The sequence below is a fragment of the Mirounga angustirostris genome, unplaced genomic scaffold (assembly GCF_029215605.1).
Source record: "Mirounga angustirostris isolate CCGP_5_RB_7025 unplaced genomic scaffold, mMirAng1.0.hap1 SCAF_14, whole genome shotgun sequence".
In the NCBI taxonomy this organism is placed as follows: Eukaryota; Metazoa; Chordata; class Mammalia; order Carnivora; family Phocidae; genus Mirounga; species Mirounga angustirostris.
In genome coordinates, this window is record NW_026991722.1 from 87,786,640 (window position 1) to 87,807,444 (window position 20,805).

Consider the following 20,805-nt stretch of genomic DNA (forward strand, 5'->3'; position numbering starts at 1 on the left):
AATAAAATTCCTGTTACTGGAGCCATAAAAACAGAACAAAGGAAAGGCAAAGAAGAAAAATCAGGATTGGACTTTTCTGACATTCCTTGTCCACCGTTGACAAAATGAAAATGTAACATTTGGGAAACCATCAGACAAGCCAAAAATGATAAGATGGGCAGAATGTCATTCATAAACACCACCACCATGAGATTCCCCAGAATAAAGTGAGCTTTTTGAGGAAAGTGTGAATGTTGACATACATTAAAGTGCTTAAATGTACAACAGAGCCATCTGTACATTTTTTAGGAATCTCAAAGAGTGTGAAATGTCCTTCAACCACGGCACCTGAGCAGTGGTCAAAGTTTCTGTTGGGGTATATTGTAAAATATCAGAGGAAGAAACTCTGTCACCATGTAATCTGGAGCAGGTCATTTCTCCTCTCTGTGGAAACTGAGTGAATGGCAGAGCTGGAGCTAAAACCTTCATCTCTTCACACCCAACCCACTGGGTTTTATCTTGCATAAATGATGCCTCAAGCATGATAGGCATTCAAAAATTATTTGGTGGGCACACAGATGAATAAGTCAATATACAGGTAAATTGATAAATGGACACATGAATAACAAAACCACCCTGTGTGCTTAGAGTCCAAAAAGGTCAAAGAGAACACACCATTCAAACTTTAGAAATAAAAAACTGAAAAGCCAGACAGATCATACTTAGTAACCACTGCTAATCTGACTTCAAGCATTCTTTTTTTTTTTTTAAGTATAACTTTGTGTTGGAGAGCACTAATGTGTGTGTGTGTGTGTGTGTGTGTGTCCCCAAAAGAATGAGTGTGAGAACAAGCACAGGTCAACACATTTCTTAAACAGGACTGCTGTCATCTGACAACATTTAGTATGACTCCATTCTTCAAGGTGCACCATAAATGAGGGAGAACAAGGAAGGTGATGGGGGCGAAGGCCCTAGCACAGAGATGGACTAAGAATCAGGCATATACTTTCCAAGCACACCACTGCTTCTGCAATTATTCCGAACATATTTAGAAGAAAACAAAAATGCTTTTCAAGATCACATAGAAGGTCTGAAATGTTAAAACAGGAAAATGGGGCTCAGTACAAGTTAAAACCATATAAGGGAAGAAAGTTATTTTTTCACCAGCATAGAAGGAAACTTTTCTTCTAGCAAATCCCACAGCACAAAAGGAACTAGCTCCAATCAAGAATCTTCAAACCTTCCACAAAGAAGAACTACTTTAAATTTCCCCAGAGCCTTGACATCACTCGGGGGAGGAGGGAGTGGGAGTACAGAAGAGAGAAGGAAAGGCCTAGTGGTGCCAGCAGTGCCCCGAGGCAGAAGGGGGTCTCAGTGCATGATGGCAGCCAGGATTTCCTGAGTCTCTACTGTGGGCCAGGCACGGTGCAAAGCACTTCACCTACACGGTCTCATTTCATCCTCGCAGGCCCTGTGCCCCGACCCCCACCCAGGAGGTTCTATTCTTATTTTCATTTTGCAGATGAGGGATTTAAAGTTGGAAGACCTTCTCTAACTTTCCCAAGGCCACCCGTTCATAAACGGCAGAACTAGGATTCAAACCCAGGCCGGTCCTGTCTGACTCCAAGACTCAGGCTGCTCTGTCTCCTGGCTACCACAGTCTCCCTGCCCTCTGAGAATCCCAGCAAGCTGTGGCTTTCTCAGGCTTCATAGTGGAAGATGGTTTAGAAACCTACCAGATATGCCCTCAAGTTCTTTCAACGCCATGATCTGAGATCACTGGTCAGAGTTTTAAAAATCTGGGTTCATCATTACAAAACAACTGGCAATTGTTGTCTTTCTTTGGTAAAAGCCTTCTGGGAAGCCAAAATTGCTGTGCTATGGTCATTCCTTACCCAAGTCTGCATTTTAACATCCAGCTAATTGAGATGAGTGGAGACATCTGTAAGCTTATTTTAAAAGAGACAAATCTCTCAGAGCATAACAACAGCAGTACCATTTACTGAGCGCTTGCTATGTGCTAAGCACTACTCATCAATTCACGTGGCATCAAAGATGAGCAAACAGAGCTCAGCACGGGGAATACAAATGCGTCAGATGGGGAGCCTGCAGCTCCTCCAAGGGCTTGCAGCCTGAAGGGAGAGACAGCCTGGGATGCCGACCACGGAGCACTGCAAGGGTGTGGAAGAGCCCTGATGTGGCTTTGTGAAAGCTTCTTAGAAGAGGTGGTGTCTCCTCCTCAGCATGGAACCTCAGCATGGAACCTGACAGCCAGAAGGATGAAGTGCTGCCAAAGGTGCTCTGAAATGGGTTGACCCAGGTTTATCTCACTTCAAAACCAAGCTCTGCCCATCACTGCCTATGGCCTCACAGGAAAATATCCCTCCTAAAGCTCCTCCCACAGGATTACCTTTATCTTGGAGGGGAAAAGCTGAACAAACAAACAAAATACATCAACTTCAAGGTTCTCAGTAGAGTCATATTGATGGGACTCTTGTTTGTTTAGTACCTAATGGTCATCAAAGCATTGTCACAGTCACATTTCCATTTTGAGCTTAATAACCATCTTAGAAAGAACAAATACATGGCCTTTTTTTTATGTCAGAAAACTGAGGCCCAGAAGCAGAAGTGGTTTGTGAAAGGTAAGACTCAGAGCTCTGGCCTGGGCCTTCAAACGTCGAACTCCCAGTCCAGCCATCTCTGACTCACAGGATGTTAGCTTATCACACCTGCTTGAGTTTTCCCTTTCTTGGTATCCAAAGCTGATCGCCTTACCCCAAAGATCAGTGAGCAGTGGCAGCAACGTTAGAATCTGGGGTGAGTTCTCCCTAGTCAATGTTTTGATTTGGATTTTTTCCATGGGTCTCTTTCATTTGAGAAGTGTTTCTTGTCAGAAGGATGCAAGCCAGTGACAACAGAGTTTTTCAGTCAGAGATAAGAGAGATCAGAAGTAGGAGTGACATCACCAAGATGGCAGAGTAGGAGACCCCAGCCTCTGTCCCCTACAAAGATCAACAATGAGGCGGCTGTCTGTGAACAAAACAGCTCTGGATGAGCTCTGGAGTCCACTTAAGAAACTTCAGCGACACAGTGGACAAAAAACTTGAGAATAATCACACAAAAAGGAAAAGAATAGCTTCAATTTGCCTGCATCATCCCATGCCCCAAACCAGCATTGCTCAGTGCCAAGAGGGAACATTCCAACTAGAACTTTCTCCCTTTCCTGAGAAAAAAAAGAACAGAGTAAGCAACTAGCTTCCCAGCCGTCTGGTGTACCACACGATGTCTCTGCTTCAGTTTAACCCCACCTAGAGACCAGCAAAGTGGGAGACATACAGAGAAGGCAAGGAGCAAGGAAGAAAAGTAGGGGCTACCAGTATCAGCCATGCAGCCACACTGTGAATTGCTCTGTAGAAGGCTCCTGTGCTTTCACCACTCAAGAGACCAATGGCCAGCACAGCCACCTGCAGATTTCACTGGTTTTCACCCCAAATCTATTCATGTTTGCCTCCCCACTCCCTCAGTGGAGCCTGGGAAATGCACAGGAAGCCAGCCTACACCCCTGCAGCTGACCCCTACCACCCTAGGCATGTGCAGGGCTATGCCTCTAGCCGTCTACCTGCATGACCCTGGCCTGACCCCCATCCTGGCCTCCATGGCCACACACACAAGCAGAGGAAGGCTGCGTAGCCATGAGAGAACACACTCATAGGTAAATGGGTTAAAGTCTCCAATCAAAAAGCTTAGACTGGTTGAATGGGTGAAAAAGAAAAAGAGAAGTTCCAACTATAGGCTGCCGATAACAAACTCACTTCAGCCTCAAGGACACAGAGAGGCTTAAGGTGAAGGGACAGAAAAAGCTATGCCAAGCAAATGGAAACCCAAATAGACTTATAGCACATAAAATACACTTCTAGGTAAAAAAAAAACTATAATAAAAGACAAAGAGGCTCATTATATAATGATAAAAAAGGTCTATTCATCAAATGGATATAACAACTATCAATATATATGTATCCAACATAGGAGCACCTAAACATATTAGGCAAATACTAACATTTGAAAGGAGTAATAGACAACAATACAATAAAAGTAGGGACTTCAATGCCTCAGTTTCAACAATAGATTACCCAGACCGGAAATCAATAAGGGAGTATTGGACTTACATAACACATTAGACCAAATGGGCTTAACAGACATCTACAGAACGTTCCCTCCAACAGCAGGAGAATACAACACATTCTTCTCAAGCACACATGGGACATTCTCCAGGATAGATCATGTGTTAGGTCAGAAAACAAGTCTCAGCAAATTTTAAGATTGAAATTATACCAAATATCTTTTCTGACCACAATGGTATGAAACTAAGAAATCAATCACAGGAGGAAACTGGGAATTTCACAAATATGTGAAAATTAACAGATCCCTGCACAACCACTGGTCAAAGAAGAAATTTAAAAAAATATCTTGAAACAAATGAAAATGCAAGCCATAACTTATGGAAATTTGCAAAGACAGCACTAAGAAGGAAGTTTATAGTGGTAAGTGCCTATGTAAGAAAAAAGAAAGCTCTCAAATAAATAACCTAACTACACGTCAACAAATTAGATAAACAAGAACAAACTAAGCCCAAAGTTAGCAAAAGGAAGGAGATAACAAAGACCACCGGAGGAGAAATCAAAGAAATAGAGAATAGAAAAACAATAAAAAAGATCAGTGAAATTAAGAACTAGTTTTTTTTTTTAAAGATAAAGAAAATTGACAAATCTTTAGCTAGACTTATCAAGAAAAAAAGGGAGAGGACCCAGATAAGTAAAATTTTAAATGAAAAGGAGACATCACAACTGATACCACAGAAAGACAAAAGATCATAAGAGGCTATTAGGAACACTTATATGCCAACAAATTTGGCAACCTGGAATAAACAGATAAATTCCGGGAAACATACAACCTACCAAGACTGAATTATGAAGTAATACAAAATCTGAACAGAATAAGAAGAAATTGAATCAGTAATCAAAAACCTCCCAGTAAAGAAAAGCCCCAACCAGGTGGCTTCATGGATGAACTCTATCAAACATTTAAAGAAGAATTAATGCTAATTCTTCTCAAACTCTTCCAAAAAAACTGAAAAGGAGGGAACACTCCCAAACTCATTTTACATAGTCAGCATTACCCTGATACCAAAGCTGGATAAGGATACTACAAGAAAACAAAACTATAGGCCAATATCCCTGATGAACATATGTGCAAAAATTCTCAACAAAATACTAGCAACCTGAATCCAACAGCGCATTAAAAGAATCATACACCATGATCAAGTGGGGTGTACTTCTGGGATGAATCATCTCAAAGATGATTCAACATATGCAGATCAAAAATATAATGCATCATGTTAACATAATGAAAGAGAAAAATCATATGATCATCTCAGTAAATGAAGAAAGAGCATTTAACAAAATTCAACATCCTTCTGTGATAAAAACTCTCAACTAATTGGGTATAGAAGGAACATACCTCAGTATGATAAAGGTCAGAAATGACAAGCCCACAGCTAACATCATACTCAATGGTCAAAGACTGAAAGCTTTCCCTCTGAGATCAGGAATAAGACAAGTGTGCCCACTCTCACCACTCCTATTCAACATGGTACTAGAAATCCTAGCCAGAGCAAGTAGGCAATCGATCAATCAATCAACAATAAAAGGCATCCAAGTCAGAAAGGAAGAAGTAAAATTGTCTCTGTTTGCTGATGACATGATCAGGATACAGAAAATCCAAAAAACTGTTAGGCCTAATAAATGAATTCAGTAAAGTTTCAGGATACAAAATCAACATAAAAATCAGTTGCATTTCTACATACTAAAAATGAACTATCTTAAAAAAAAAAAAAAAGATGGGGCACCTGGGTGGCTCAGTCAGTCAAGCATCTGTGCCAAGAGGTTTCAGCTCAGGCCATGATCCCGGGGTCCTGAGATCACAGGCTGAGTCAGGCTCCATGCTCAGCGTGGAGGCTGCTTGGGACTCTCCCTCTCCCTCTGCCTCTCCCAACCCCTCCCCCTCTCAAAAAAAAAAATCTTAAAAAAAAAGGAAGAAATTGGAGAAGACACAAATAAATGGAAAGGTATTGTGTATTCATTGATTAGAAGAGCTGTTATTGTTCAAATGTCCATACTACCCAAAGTCATCTATAGAGTCAGTAGAATTCCTATCAAAATTCAAATGGTATTTTGCACAGAAATAAAAAAAAGCGACCCTAGAATTCATAAAGAACCACACACATAAAAAAAACCCCAACCCTGAATAGCCAAAGCAATCTTGAGAAAGAACACAGCTGGTGGCATCACACTTTCTGATTTCAAACCACATTACAGAACTGTAACAATCATAACAGTACGGTATTGTCATAAAAATGGACACACAGACCAATGGAACAGAATTGAGAGCCCAGAAATAAACCCATGCATATGTGGTCAACTAATATTTGACAAGGGTACCAAGAATACTTGATGGGGAAGGATAGTTTCTTCAATAAATAGTGTTGAGAAAACTGAATATCCACATGGAAGAATGAAATTGGATCCCTCCTATCTTACACTACTCACAAATTAAGTGAGAATAGGTTAAGGATTTAAATATAAAATCTGAAACCATAAAATTCCTAGAAGAAAACATTGGGGAAAAGCTCCTTGACATCAGTCTTGGCAATGATTACTTCGGATATGATACCAAAAATATAAATAACAACGGCAAGAATCAACAAGCGGTACTACATCAACCTAAAAAGCCTCACACAGCAAAAGGAAAAGTCAACAAAATGAAAAGGCAACCTATGGAATGGGACAAAATATTCACAAACCAGATATCCGATAAGAGGATAATATCCAAAATACATAAAGAACTCACATACCTCAGCAGCAAAGAAAAAACCGTCTGATTTTAAAATGGACAGAGGACTTGGGTAGACATTTTTCCAAAGACATACAAATGGCCAAGGAATACAGGAAAGGTACTTAATATCACAATCATCAGGGAAATGCAAATCAAAACCACAATAAGATACCACCTCACACCTGTTAGAATGGCTATTATCAAAAAAAAAAGAGATAAATGCTGAAGGATGTGTATGTGTGTGTGTGTGTGTGTGTGTCTGTAATGGAATGCTAATCATAAAAAAGGAGGAATAAGAAGGAAATCCTACCACTTACAACAACATAAATGGACCTTGAGAGCATTAAGCTAAGTGAAATGACATACTGAGCAAGACAAATACTGTATAATCTCACTTATATGTGGAGTCCAGAAATATCAAACTCATAGAAACAGAGCATAATGGTGATTGCCAGGGGCTGAGGAGTGGGGGAAATGGAGAGATTTTGGTCAGTTATAAGAATAAGTCTGGGTATCTAATGCACACTATGATGTCTACAGTCAACCACACTATACTGTATGCTTGAAACTTGCCATGAGTGTAGGCCTTCATAATGATCTCACCATAACATCAACAAAATGATAATTATGTGAGGTGAAGGGTGTGCTTACCAACCCTATTGTGGTAAAGCATTTCACAAGGTATACCTGTTATCAAATAATCACATTGTTACCTTAAACTTACACAACAGTTAGGTGTCGATTCTATCTCAATAAAGCTGGAGTGAAAAAGAAAAGAAATGAAGAGGTCAAATAACAGATGAAGAAACCGATGCAGAGAACAACTGAGCACCTTGTCCAAGGTCACAAAGCCCATAAGTGGCGTAGCTGGGATCCAAAGCCAGGCCATCCGACTCCAGCAGTCGGGTTTTTCATAAGCATGCTAGATGGACGGTGACTCTATATCCTGTATCCTGGTGGTGCCTGGGACTGTCCCAGCGACAAGTTAGGGAGTCATCCTGGCTACACAATACTGTAAAAGCCCGTGACATTGGCAGTGAGGATGAGCCATTTGGGAACGGAACATCTTAGTGATTAAAAGGGAGAAATCGGCACACAACCTGAGTGGTTTCTATGGTACCAGCAGAAGGAAAAAGAAGAGTCCAACAGGATTCTTATGTAGAATGTCATCGCATCAGAGGCCAGAAGAGGAGTAGGGAAGAAAGATCATCAGAGTGTTCACTAAAGGGTTTAGCACACAGGGACTTCTTATTCCCTTTGTCACACATGAACTAGTGCAAGTTCTTCACTAATGACACAGAGGATGTCTCTCCATCAGGCATTTAAGAAGTACCAGGAGTTGTCAAGGCAGACACGCCAGCTCGCCGGATGGTGCGGAACTGGAGAACACCATCTGTTTTGTTAAGGTTGACAGTCTGAAATTTCTGGTTAAACTCCAGATCTCCTTGTTGTGAAGGGCTTGATAACTTTTAGTCCATTACCTTCTGCTTACTGAGTCACAGAGCATATTATATCTCCCTCCAGAGCACTCCAACAGCTGGGCCATGCTGTCTTATTCGGTGTTAGATAACGGATTTGATGGGACCTTCCATCTGAATCAAAGAAACGCAATTACAGAATGCTGCTGTTTGAAATAAGTGGCCAACTCTGACATTCTGGCTGGAGAACGCAAATCCATTACTCTTTTTTGCCCCTGGGGCTGTTCTGATGAGGGCTTGCTTTACAAGCACATTGGACACATAACAACAAAGCATTTACTTCACTTTTTAATTGCTCTTGGAAACATTCTAAATGGCACCAATGTAATCTTTACTAGAAAATGAAAGCATTCACTTCCCTGAGTAACTTAACCCTTCAAAGGAGGGCAGAAAGGACCACTTTTTGAAATCCACTGAAAACGGAGAGCGTGTATTCAGGAGCTAACAAAGCTGTTCTAAAGTCAAGTGGGGACAGGCTGAGTCAGCAATATCCACTAAAAGTTGCATTCCAGCTTTAATCCAATTCAGCAAACGTGTTTTCTGCTGTGTCAGAGAGAGCCTTAAAAGAATTTCTGGAACAACATGCTGAAAATGGTTCTTGGTGAAAGCTACTTTCTGAAGGCACCATGAAATTACTAATTATGCTGAAGAGAGTCTTAAACACTTGAGCCTCTCGTGGATTTCATGCTGGAAAATCGGGGAGAGTTCAGGTTGCGATATATGCAAAGCCAAGCTTCTGACCTGCATTCAGTCCATAGGTGTGTTGTGTGTGCCCAGTATAAAACGGGGATGAGTGAGAGTGAAAAGAGCCCTGGGTAAAGAGAAATGTTCCGTTTCATTTTTTCCAATTACAATGTCACACTGTCCTACTCACTTAAAAGTGCTAGAGTTTTAGCTCTTTCCTAAATAATTTGAGCATTCTCTTTCGAGAGGCAGTGGGACAGAATATAAAAAAGAGCACTGACCTTAGGTTCAGACCACTCTGGGCTCACACCCCAGCTCTGCTACACACTTGCTCTGGGGCCTTTCACAACCAACCTCTCTGTTCTTTAGGTTTTTCATTTCTAAATGGGAATAAGAAGCCACAGCTTTGTGAATTTTTAAATGAAATAATAAAACACTGCATAAGAAGCTACCCCAAGTCTAGTGCTAGCGCACTTGGAGGCATTCCGTAAATGTCATTCCTTTTCTTGTTATCATGACTTCTCTGCTACATCAAAGGTGTGCTGGAGAGATCACAAAGGCCTTTTCATGTATTCTCTATGGAACCTGTTATTTGAATACCTAAAAAGTGAAGCTAGGATCAGTTTCCTAAGGCTAAATGTTAAATGCAGAGAATAGACTATTAAGTTCACGGAGTTAAAAGAAGAAACAGTGTGATTATTCTAGTGATTTTCTTGTCCCAAAGTAATAAATATTAGGGTTCTTCAAACCTGCACAATGGGCCTCATTTTAGCCCTGCTTTGTAAACTTCTTGGATAAAGATCCAAAAAGGTTAATATATTATTTAGTTAGCTTGCTAATCAGACTGTCTCATTTAGCTATCGGGCAAAGGACTATGCAAAAGAAAGAGAAAAATCTGTTCAATTCAATATTCCTACTAACTGTAAGGAGTGAAATTAAGACGGGTATCATAAAACCTAATCACTGCCTACTGGTTTCACTATTTCTCAAGTTGATTATACTTTTGGTTCATTTAAAAGGCTTTGGGAATCAGGTTCCAGCTTCTATATACATTGTCTTTCCATGAAAAGATCATAGAATTTCAACTTTTTAGAACAGTAAAGAGTTTCAGAGATCATTTATACCGATGAGAATGTGAAGGTCCAATATAAAATACATGGAGACTGTCATTATTCCCCCAGGATTAGTCTCCCTGGGCTATGGGATCAGAGGCAGAAGGAATGCTATGTGAACTTAAAGGCAGTGAGTGGTAAGGCACAAATGGATGAACATAGTAAATATGGAAGAGGTAAGTATTTGGACTTTAGACTCCAGTTATTCATTCCAGGCATTTTCCATAGTGCTTGGCTCTCATCATCCTTCATCCATTCAAATTACACATTACACTGCGGACCAAGCATTGGGCACTAGGTAACAAGGCCACAAAAAATTTAAGATACATATCTTGCCCATTCTTGGCATTTATGATCTTATTAGTAAATAATGATAATACTTAATAAGCACCATGCACAAAATATAAGGGGAACACCAAATTTCCTGGAAGAGGCTGGGAGGCTTAATTAAGGGTAATATGACATCTGGTTGAAGTATGAGCAAATAAGTAAGACTTCACAGGCTTGACAGAAGGAGAAAGATAGGGCAGAAGAAATGGCACTGAGGACAGCCATGGAGGAGTGAAAGTGCTCAGAGGTTTGGAGAGCCATGAGTGGGAGGGGTGAGAATAGCAGAAAATGGCATCAGTAAGATAAATCGGGCCCAGTTCCTCACAGAAAAGTTTTCTAACAACCCACCTCCCTATTAAATTTACACCCCCGTAATACTTTCTGAAATCACTAAGACTTTTCCTGCAAGCACTTAAAATGCGTGTTTTGTCTACCCAATAGCCACTGACATAGATTCTGGCACAGAGCAGGTGCTCAATAAATATTTTTTGAATGTTGAGAGCTGTTGAAAAACATATATGCTGGGTGTAAACAGGAAAAGTCAGTTTTATCCTTCCCTACATAAGGAAAAACCCAGTTGCTTCTCTCCTGTGGGCCTCCTTTACAGAACAGTTGACTTTTGGTCACTAAAGGTATGTGTGTGGAGGGTTTCCCCACAACAACAAGTAAGTCGCTGACAAATTCTGACCCAGAGGCAGCATCAGCTGTCACAGGTTAAGGGCTCAGTCTCACAAGACTGCCCCCTGGCCCCACTTGAGACACCAGTTGCAAGGTCAGGTTCCCACCCATGCTGCTGACCAATCGGCTACAGGTTGGAAGTTCCCATAACCTCCTCCTCGGGTTCCATTAACTTGCTAGAGCAAGAATTCAGGGAAACACGTTTACCAGTTTATTAAAGGATGTGATAAAGAATACAGATGAACCCTCAGATGAAGAGATACATAGGGTGAGGTCTGAGAAGGTCCCAAGCCCAGGAACTTCTGTCCCCTTGGAGTTGGAGTGCATCACCCTCCCAGAGTGGAGGTGTTTACTGACCTGGAAGCTCTCTGAATCTCCTACCACTGGGATTTTATGGAGGCTTCCTTTAGTAGCCTTGATCAATTATTAATTCCATTTCCAGCCCCTCCCTACTCTCTAGGTGGGGCTGAAAACTCCAACCTTCTAAGCTTGGTCCTTCTGGTGATTAGCTCCCATCCAGGAGCCATCCAGTTCACTCAGAGTGGTCTCATTAAAACAAAGGTGCTCCTAGTGTTCTTATCACTTATGGAATTAAAAGGGTTTTAGGAGCTCTGTGCCAGGAGCTGGCGGTGTGTGTGTGTGTGTGTGTGTGTGTGTGTATACACCTATTTGCTTTTGTTTTTTTTTTAAATCTCACACCAGGCCAAGGATGTTGGACTCCATCCTGAAGTTAATGGGGAACCACTGTAGGGTTTTAAGTATAGAAACGATTTGATAAGATTGGGCATTGAGCAGTTGGGGTTTTGAGAGGGTTACCATGGAAGCAATGTGGAAAATAATCTGGAGGAGGAGCTGGGAGACCAATATGGAGGAAACTGCTGTAATGACCCAGGCAAGAGATGACAGGAGGCTGAAAACACAGTCCAGCAGATGCCTTATGAGTTGTGTGGGGAGGCAGAATTATCAGGACTTTTGACCAAGTAGGTCTGGGCTGTGAGGGAAGGAGGCAGGGATCTCAGGATAACTTTGAGATTTCTGGCCTGGGCGCTGAGATTGTGTTGCCATTCTCAGAACGAGGGAATACACAACCTGAAATCACAGACTTGGAGAAAGACCCATTTGGGGCCTCTGGAGGGGGTTGTGTAGGAAGCAGGAGTTTGGGAAGGTGGTGCCTGGTGGTGAAAGCCATAGGCCTGGATGGAATCAAGAAAGGCATACCATTCCAATTCTACTCTGCCCCCAGAGTGCAATGTGTTTTTAAAAGGAAACCTTTAAAGTATAACATATTGTCAGAAAGGTATAAAATCTTAAGCATACAATTCAATAAATTTTGACAAAGTGAGCACAGCCACGGAACTAGCATTCAGATCAAGAAGTAGAACATTACCAGGATCCCTGCAATGCATTTACCAGCAAAGGCATTCACTGCCACAGTCATGTTGGTAGCTTAGAGACCTGGGATCTTCACCTCCAACAAAAAGCAGTCTTTAAACAGAACTCACCATGCAGGAGACCCGCACAGGTGATCTGAATAATCACTTGCTCGATCATCTCCAAACATCTAAGAGGCTGGAGTCTAATGGATTCTAATGCTCTACATTTTCTGCTGTTATTTTAATTATCTGAAAAAAAAATTGATCAAAAGTCAATTCCTCCAAAGTCACCCCAAAACAGATGGATTCCTTAAGGAACCAATATGCGACTAAAAGCGGAGCCAAATGATTCTGGAAGAAAGACCCCCAAAGCTCATCGCAGTCACATAGCACAGGTCCAGCAGGCAGCGTCCAGCACAGATGGCAGGACCCAGGGTCACATCTGCACCCGCCAGTGCTGGCACAGCAAAGGGATACAAAGGAACGGCTACAGATGGAAAGACTTAGCAGGTGTGGGAGGTGCCGGCGCCAGGTGTGGGTGGCAGGAGCCAATGCCTCCCATCATTGCAAGACTCCCCTGCTCACGCATGGTGCCAGCAGCACTGCTCAGGGAACACAGCCACCGAAGAGGGGCCAGGGGCCGAAGGTAGGATGGGGGCCAAAGTGGCGGGACTCCTGGCAGCCGGTGCCCACCTAAGTCTGGGAAAACACAACTGTGTTCAGAAATCAATGTTCTTCAAAGGGATCAAGTGTTCCTTTCTGAAGTCCTAAAAGAAGTGTTATCAATGCTCAGGACCGGGGTGCCTAATGGGAAATGCCCCCATGGGGGCTTTTGACTCATAAACCTATTCAGCCTCACATGTTCATAATCATTTGTGTAAAGAAGAAAAAAGCTCCAAGCACTAATTAGAAAGATAGAGCTGTTGTATTTTCCTCCCGATCACCTTATCTTCTTTATTCAGTTCTCGAAGACTCAGCTATTAAAAGAAATTAAGTAATTCATCAAGCCCATTTCAATTACCTGCTGCTGATAACATCAGATTACAATTAGCATCTACAAATGAACCAAGTGCCAACTGCCAAGCTGAAACATAAGCTAATTTACTGCTAGACTCTGCCTGCTGGAGACAGAAGTCTGGAATCTGGCAGCAAGCATCCACTTCATTATTCCAACAACAGTTTTGCAGCCTCTTCTGCAACAGTCCAAAGTGCGACTCTGACCAAGATTTACCGCCCCGTCTGCCTCCGCTCACATGTTTACAGATGCACTGTATCTGTAAGCAAATCACAGCTCCTTTTAAATAGCAATGTCTAGACAAGCAGGGTGACAAATCTTGACCTGAAGTAGAGAGTAAATATTATTAATATTTATTAGGCACTGATAGGTGTGGGGCACAGCACAAGATGTGCGTGTCACAACCTTAATGAGGGTCTGAATCATTTTCTGTGAATCTTCTGGTGCTTGATCAGAAAAACTCCTGTTTCAGTTGATGTTCTCCATTTCTCATTTTTCTTTTCAAACAGGGAAAGCACATTCCTGTTACTTTCTTTTAGATGTCTAGAAATACCTATTTTCCAGCTCTGGGTCACATTTTTTTTGTATTTATATTTCCCCTTTTCATGACCCTTAATAGGAGCTTCTTTGAATGGAAAGCAGAGGTGTGTGCTTTGAATTCCTATATCGTGGACTTTATTAGACTCTGTGTAGTCTCATCTACGCTTCTCAAGCAGAAGAACTAACTGCTTAGTAAATATGTAGGTCCTAGAGGGGGCCTATGGGCTGTATTAGAAGACAGCACACAGATTCAAGTTTGGATCTTGCCACTGCTTCTTATAAACTGAATTTGAGCCAGCACCCTTCCTTCTATGTCTCCTACACAGCTTTGTAGTGAGAATGAAGTAATGTTTGCAAAGTGTCTAGCTCAGTGCAAGTAACCAACGGACACCAGCTTCTTTGGGGAAAGAGTTTTGAAAGGGCTCTTCCATCCTGATGGTGCCTAAACTTCTCTAGGAACACCTGCTGTTTTGTCGGTGGGCACAAGCAGGGACCACAGCTTCAAGGTGACCCATAACCCTTCTAGTGGTGCTTCTTTTCCATCTTCCTATCTATGAAGGGGGGAGGGGTGTGCAGAAGAGGAAGCAACATTGGCTTGGAGCCCTAGGCTGGGTAATCCTAGCATGGCTCCCACTGGAGTCCACCCTTCTAGTGGGAATGTTCCCTCACAGAAGGATCTGTGGAAACGTAGAAATCAGAGACCTGAAGTCTAGCCTCAACTCTGCCTCTTACTCTATAATCTTGGGTGAGTCACAAGCATTCATTACTCTCTGGATCCTCATTGGTGAAAAAGAATAATAACAGTTTACTCCCCAGGGCTATTAGAAAGACAAACAAGTACTGTAAATCACAAATATGGTGGAATCCCACTGCTATACCAAGAACTTCTAAGTGATGTCGCATAGACCCTTTGACATCTTGAGCAGTTATTTTGAATACGGTCCCATAAATCACACTATGGCTTTCCAAAGAAAAATACTCAATTAGTGTAAATTAATTACTACCTACAATTATTATAAACATTTTACCTATAAATCTAGGCTTCTCTCCATCTCTCTCCAACATATAGAAATTGAAATGTGAAAAACAGATGAAAGAGAGTGATTGCCATATTATAGGATATTTTTTCTCTGACAGAAGAAATTTGTTATAAGATTTTTTAGGACACTGAGCTCTACATATGTTCACAGTCATGATTTAATTCATAAAATTTATTCAGAAATAATATGTAATTAAGGTACAATATGTGTATATATTATGGAGACGATATGTAATGGTGTTGTTCCACCTTTCCTTGGGAATTCAGAACTTTCTGATTCAGACTGCCAAAATTTATTTTTTACATATAATTTTTATAAAAGTTATTTACGTGGTACTCCTTAAATCTCAGAATTAGAACAGCTGAAAATCACCATTTCTGGTGATTATCATTTGCTGCACTGCGAGTAAGAATGATGTACACCCACCAGAATTGCTACCAACCTTTTACTCCAACACATGACTCCCAGGATGGTTGGAAAACATGGTAAAAAAGAGGCCAAGCATTATTTTATGGGATCTTAATGAGTCTTTTATGCTATGGATCTCTTGAGACTAAATGGATCAAGTTTTTTAACCTACCTGGGCTGTGATTTTCTCATATGTAAAATTAATTAATACTCCTGACCTCATAGGTTTGTGGAGAGGATTAAATATGAAAGTGAATATAAATGTGGCACAGAGCAGCTCTCAATATGTACTTGTTAAATGAAAAACCATAAGCTCCATAGGGGCAGGGGCTACATTGGCTTTACTCATTAAAAGGTAGGCACTAATGTGCCTATCACATAGCTAACGTTCAATAAATATCTGTTGAACAAAAGAATGAACAATTAAATGAACAAATGAATTAATGAACACTAGTCCCATTTCCCTTTCTTTTTCAAATAAGCTACTTTCTAGATATGTCTTTGTGACTAAAGAGGAACGGTTATTTTTAAAATTTCAATTAGTTTCCATAGATGGATTATTAGATATTTGACCCCAGAATTTGGTGGGAAGGACTTCTTATCTCTCATATTTGACCCAATACTAGAAACAAAGCCAGCCCTGGCACTGTTGTATATGGCAAATGACTTCTGAAATATGTTCACCTTTATATATATTCCAGGGGCATAGTGACAAACTAAGAGGTCCTCTTCATCAGGAAGGAAGGAAGGAAGGAAGGAAGGAAGGAAGGAAGGAAGGAAGGAAGGAAGGAAGGAAGGAAGGGAGGAAGGAAGGAAGGGAGGAAGGAAGGAAAAACTGAAACCAGCCATCCTAATGTTTCCCTTCTCACTTTCCTGATTGCATTTCACCCCACAGTAAGACAAGAGGCAAGTGTGCCTAGTTCCCAGTGAGTAAGAAGACCCGTGATGATCACTGAGGACTTTAATTGAGGCTTTGTTCCAGTGACCTACTCTACAGTCTGAGATTTGACTCCAAATTGCCTAAATCAGAACCATAAAGAAGGCCACCAAAAAACCTGAGGCTACAGAAATACTGTCATGCAACTACAGTTGTTTTGAGCATAAAAGGAAAGATGGACATTTTCTAAGCCAAAATATACATTAACATTATTTTCACAAGACGCATGCTTAGAAAACAGCTAGAGTGTTCTTTGTTGTTCATAAGAAATCTGACGAGTCTAAGTCATTTCTACTTGTTTTATTTTAAAACAAATAAAGGTGGATAATAAATATCAGTACATGCTGAACACCAAGGACAACGACTTCAAGTCACCTCTACCTTCTCCTCTCTAGTTCCACGAGTTCTATCCACTTTCCCCTCAAATGTGCACAGAGAGCTTCTATTGCCAAAAAAACAAAACAAAACAAAACCAAAAACCAAAAACCAAAAACCAAAACCTTCTTACCTTCTTAGTGATTCAAAGGTCATTCCCCTTGGCTTCTGTGACATAAGTGATAGGCCCTCCACATCCTGAAGCTCTCTTCTCCCCAGTCTCTACCTGGATCCCCTCCACCGTCTGTGATCTTGACTCAGTCTCCCTGGCTGGCTTTCTGCCCTTACCTTACAGATGTTATTGAGATGATGCCCTTTTGATACCTGTTTCCAGTACTATTTGCTCATGTTACATTCAGTAAGAGACATACATATTGGACATGTACAAAATCACACATCACATGCTTCCCCAAACTAGTTCTTCCACTCAGCCTTCATGTTTCTTTCCAAAGGCACTGCTATTCCTCCAATCATCTGGGCACAACATCTTGGGATAAGCTTGCACTCATTCACTCTAACCATATAAGCATTTATTGCGTACCCACTATGTGGCAAGGGGTTATCTTGAGTGATACAGAGACTACAGATAGAATGTTGTTCATACTTCCAATGAGTTCTAATCCAGTAGAGGTAACTATACCAGTATACAAATAACCAAAACTTATGATTGAATATAAACAGAATAAGAGAAATTTTAAAAGTGTTCCTAGGGCTCAGATGAGAGAAAAGCTTATCTATCTTATTATCAGGAGAGGCTTCGAGTCATGAACAGTATTGAGAATGATCCTAAAAAGATGGGTAAACTTTAGACAAGCAAGAGAGGGACACAAATGTTATAAGTGGAAGAAATAGCTTGGGGAAATATAGTAAAGCCAGAAAGCATAGCCAATGTGGTGAGATTAGAGAAGATGAAGAGCCCAGTTTTAGGAAAAGCAAACAGTATGTACAGAGGAGTAGTGGAATTAAGTAACGGAAATCATGACTGACCCCATTTCAAGGTGAGGACTCTGGCCATAACGTCATGTGCACTGTGTAGCATCTACTAGCTGCTGAGCAGTAAATGGACCTATAAAGTTGTAAGGTACTTACATTTTAAAGGAAGTGGTAAGATATTAGCTCAAAGTAGATTGTGAAAATTTAAGGATAATATAATGTAATCCTAGAGCAACCACTAAAATATAATGCAAAGAAGTAGAACTAAAAAGCAAGTAGACAAGTTAAAATAAAACCGATATGATTAAATTAACCCACAGATGGCAGGAAAGGAAGAATAGAAAATGAAATAAAAGGGAAAGACAGAAAACCAGCAGTAAAATGACAGACCTAAATACACCACCACCAATAATTACATGTTAAATGGATGAAATTCTCTAATTAAAAGGCCATAATTGTCAAAATCAATAAAAAAGCAAAATGAACTAGATGTTATCTGCAGTTAACAAGCTAAATATAAAGACACAGAGAGACAGAAAGTAAAGAGATGTGAAAACAAAGGACTACACAAACAGTAAGTATAAGAAGGTAGGAGTGGGGCGCCTGGGTGGCTCAGATGGTTAAGCGTCTGCCTTCGGCTCAGGTCATGATCCCGGGGTCCTGGGATCGAGCCCCGCATCGGGCTCCCTGCTCGGCGGGAAGCCTGCTTCTCCCTCTCCCGCTCCCCCTGCTTGTGTTCCCTCTCTCACTCTCTCTGTCAAATAAATAAATAAAATCTTAAAAAAAAAAAAAAAAAAAAGAAGGTAGGAGTATAAAGTAGACTTCAAGACAAAAGATATGACCAATGACAAAAAAGAAACATTTCATAATGATAAAAGGACCAATCTGTCAGGAAGACAAAATCACAAATGAGTATGTGCCCAATGACAGAGTTTCAAAATTCATGAAACCATGTTTCACAGAGGTAAACAGAGTAACAGAGAAGTCCACAATAATAGTTGGAGATTTAACAGCCTCCTTCTAGGCAATTGACAAAACACAGAGACAAAAAAATCAAAACAGACAAAAAGGACTGGAACATTCAGCACCATCCACTACCTCGACTTGACATATGTAAAACATTACATCCAATGAAGTCCTACAAAGTATGTTCTCTGACCACAGTGAAATTAAAGTAGAATTTGATAACAATAATGTATCTAGGAAAATCCAAAATATTTAAAAATAAGTAACCCTTCTAGGAGTTAAAGAGAAATCACGACGATCTTAGAAAATGTTTTCAAACTCAGTGAAGGTAAAAACATAATACACCAAAAATTATTGGATGCAGGTAAAGCAGTGTTTGGAGAAAATTTTATATTTTCAAATGCTTGTATTAGAAAGAAGAAAGGTCTAAAATTAATGACCTGAGGTTTGACTTTGAGAAGCTAGCAAGAGAACCCAAAGTAAGTAGCAAGAAGAAAATGATAAAAATGAGACTGGAAATAAGTGAAATAGAAATGAGACAAGCAATAAAAAAAAAATTAACAAAAGCAAAAATTGGTCTTTAAAAAGATCAAGAAAACTGATAAATCTCTATGTAGAATGATCCAGAAACAGGGGGTGGGGTGGTTTGCAGGTACAAAATACAAACTACCAGTAACAAAATTGAAAGATGTCACTAGATATCCTATAAGCATTAAAAAGAAAGTAAGAAAATACTATAAATAACTTTATGCCACTAAATTCAACACTTAGATGAAATGAGCAAAGTCTCTGGAAAATGCAACTTATCAAAACTGACACAAGATGATAAAGAAAATCTGAACGGTCCAATATGCATGGTCTTCTTCCCAGGTTCCAAGCCCTCCAATCTATCCTACGTGCCACTGTTGGACTTGTCTTCCTTAAATATCTGATCAATCTTCTTACTCCTATATTTCAAAACCTTCAAGAGTTTCTGCTAGCATATCTCTTGCCTGGTTTTCATACTAATTTGCCATCTTCTAGCACAGTCCTGAAGGGTACTCACGCCACCATCCCTCAGATACACCAACCCATTCCTTCACATATCCCTCCCCATCAATGCCGCCTCATTCCTGGCCAAATCTCACCTATTCTTCAAGGTCTAAATGGGTCTAGCCTCCTCCAAGAAGCTTTCCAGGCTAGTCCCAGCTCTCAGGGTCTCTCTTCTTGGAATTTCATGGCAACACCACATCACTAATACTGTCTTGCAGGGAGGCCACTATTGTCCTATGTAGTAAGTCTCATTTTCCCAACTAAATTATAAGCTCTTTGAGGGCAAAGATTTTTTTTCTTAAATCTCTATCCCTTAGGGCAACTATTCCAGGATTCAGCACATAGTAATGATTCAATAAATACTTGTAATTTATTGAATGAATATATAATGCCAAGAGCTTATTTCTATGGTTCTTATCAGACTCTCTAGACTGTCATTCTGATCTCAATACCATCTTCAGAGATATCTCCAGGGATTTGCCAGACTTTTTCTAACAACTGTATTCATGAAACATCTGGTTACAATAAGCAGAGGGTAGAGGGGAGGGAGGAGTAGTGCTAAAATTATATAAATGGAGAAGGGGGTGCCTCAGTTTTGTAGGTCACATAAGAGAAGGGAGCTGAGTTATATATTCTGCTGCTACTAATAGCCAAGAAGCATACACTAATACCAATGAGGTTACCTTCTCCTTGTCCTCTCCCTGTCCTGAGTCCATGTGGACACAGAACAAACAATGGGGCTCAGGGATGAGTTCCGCTTCTACTTCCAAACACATCTGTTCCTTCCATTATGTACCCACATCTGTTCGAGTAGAATCAAGATAACAACATCTTCTAAAAAGTAGCCAGGGACCAATACTCATCGTCTCTTACCATTACCTATAAATTCCCCCAAATTTATAAATATCTTCATTGTAACCAAGTACTATCAAACAGTGACTGCAAATCTAGCTTATTTAAATAGATCTTCCAAAAAGGAATTTTGCCTTTATACCAAAACTAGCAGTGTCATTTGTGAATACACATACTTTTGA

The 20,805-nt window shown here is 40.5% G+C and overlaps 1 protein-coding gene across 4 annotated transcripts in view; it reads right to left on the bottom strand.

The window, feature by feature from the left end:
- The window catches only part of TTC28 (tetratricopeptide repeat domain 28), a 629,548-nt gene that overhangs the window by 153,670 nt on the left and 455,073 nt on the right, over positions 1-20,805 (bottom strand). The gene's annotated exons all lie outside the window — the stretch shown is intronic.